A 2,500-nucleotide genomic window follows, 5' to 3' on the forward strand; every position below is an offset into this window, starting at 1 on the left:
CGGCCTGGGAAGCGCCGCGCCTCGGTGACGGACCTCGCCCGTCGCGGCGCCGCCCGCGACCGGTAGCGGCACCGGTGTACCCAGTCGCGCGCCCCCAGCGCGCAAACCGTTGGCGGACCCCCGGACCTGCAGCCGGTCCAAGCGGGGCGCCGGCCGGGCGGAACTGGATCCCAGCGAGGGGGAGCCCGGTCCCGGGCCTCGGCCGAAACCTGGCCGGCGGCCCCGGGTCCCCGGGAAGCTCCGCGGACGGTGCTCACACCGGTCTACCGGGCCTCTCCGACCCCGTGCGCCGGCGCGCCAAGCAAGCGTCTCGTTCGGGGACCTCGGCCGCGACGCGGCGTCTGGATCAACGGCCTCGGTTTGGCAGCTCGGGGCCGTCCGCGAACGGTAGGCGTACCGGTCTACCGGGCCTATCCCAGTCGTGCCCCTTGAGCGGGGATACCGTTCGCCGACCTCGGACCTCCACTCGGTCCCAGCGGGCCCCCGGGAAACTCCTCGGACGGTATTCGGACCGGTCTACCGGGCCTCTCCGACCCCGGCCGCCGGCGCGGGAAGGCGGCCTCTCGTTCGGGGACCCCGCACGGGCGCGCGGAACGGGAACGCGGCCTGGGCGGCGCCGGCGGACCCTGCCCGTCGACTCTGTGACGGCGCGGGGCCCCGGGGCCGTGCGCGGACGGTAGTCGTTCCGGTCTACCGGGCCTCTCCGACCCGGCGGCCGGCGCGGGAAGACGGCGTCTCGTTCGTACCCGTCGCGGGGAGCACGTGCCGCGTTGTGGGACCGTCCGCGAACCGGTCTACCCGGCCGATCCCAGCGCGGGCCGCGGGTGCCGTCGTTGCGCGGTAGTGGCCCCGGTCTACCGGCCTGAGCCGAGCGCTGACGGAAGCCTGGCCTGTACAGCTCCCGCCCCCCCCCAGCCCCCTGTCCGCCTGTCTGTCTCTGTCTCTCTCTCTCTGTGGCTTGGAGTGTAAGGTGTTGAGGTTTGGTGACGGATTCCATTTCGTCTCCATCCATCCTTGCCATTGCTGAGACATGAATTCTCCACCACGATCTCCCAATGGGGATCGATTGAAGACGTGTGCAGCAAAGTCTTCGAAGATCTGAAAGGCCAGAGGATTTTTGTTTCGTTACATACGCAAAACCGTATCTAGGATAATTATCAAGCATAGTTAAGAAATACTTGAAAATTACCTTTAGTAGGTCGAAATGGACCGACAATGTCGGTATGAGCCCCCCCTCCCCCCCGAAATAATAATAATAATAATAATCCGTGCACACAAACGTGTGGCACGTTTGCCAATAGGGGCTGCTTTGGATACCAACGGAACAATCCAAGTAAATTTCGCAACTACTACTATCAACCATTGACAAATTCAGGCATCTTGGATAAAACTGCAAAGGATGCATGGCCCAAACGACGATGCCAACGGTGAACACATCTGGAATGAAAAGATTAGTAGTTAGTCAGTACAGGTTTAACGTTTGCAACGTTATGCGGAACCTCAGGTTGGTTCTTTGATCAACCTTTTGAACTTCATCGGCTCTAGGAGCCTTCGTTTCTGCAGTAGCAACAGGTTTGGCTCTCTCTCTCTCTCTCTCTCTCTCTCTCTCTCTCTCTCTCTCTCTCTCTCTCTCTGCACCTTGGAACTTTTATACTTGCTTCAATTTTCATCTGGGGTTTTGCCTTTAAGTAGTAAACACCTCTAATTGGAAAAGCACGAGCAACAACTGTCTCGTTCTTGATAACGTGGAGTTCTTTTTCTAAGAGCATAAGTCTTCGTTTAGATGATACATACTGAGTAAGTTACTTGCAGCTTCCGGAATGTATAGAACACGTGGAATCGTTTGGTCTAATTCTTTTACGTAAGCAGTTTCCCTTCTCCTTCAACTTTTCATAGGTGATTTGACCCTGAATGTAGTTCTTTTATGTCAGTCTTACGTAGTTCTGTGAAAAGTTCTCTTTGGCAAGTAACGTGAAAAGCGGCTCCGCTATCTAAAGTCCATAAACGTCGGATGTCATGCTCTGGATCTGACTGTGGAACGTTGTTCGGGACCAAAGAACCGACGGAAGGACGTGGTTCACTTCTGGAACCTCGTTGAGATGATCTGTCGGAGTTGCTGGAGCTTCTGCGCCTGCCGCAGATTGAGAGCGTTGCGAATCAGGATATTGAGTGCGTTGGAAGTCTGTTCTCCTGGGCTGGTTGTAACCTGGATATAAGGTTCGGGAGGGAAGCGTTTCTGATAGGAAAGTGAACACAAGGACAAGGGGCCGCAATGTGAAGTTAGTTGAAGTTGGATAATTTCCCATTTTGTTTCGAGTTTCTTTTACGTCGGCGATGCTACAGTATCGCGAATGTGGCCGGTTGGATACCGGATGGAAAATGTTTCCTCTCTACATTATAGCCGGTGGGGGGAAATATCCATCCTTGGCCACTAAAAAAAAAATGGCTCGAAATACTAGCGGGTCGGGAAGGGGGAAAAAAGGGTCCTGACACAGCGGCT

This window comes from Erythrolamprus reginae, chromosome 10, assembly GCF_031021105.1.
Source record: "Erythrolamprus reginae isolate rEryReg1 chromosome 10, rEryReg1.hap1, whole genome shotgun sequence".
Classification (NCBI taxonomy): Eukaryota; Metazoa; Chordata; class Lepidosauria; order Squamata; family Dipsadidae; genus Erythrolamprus; species Erythrolamprus reginae.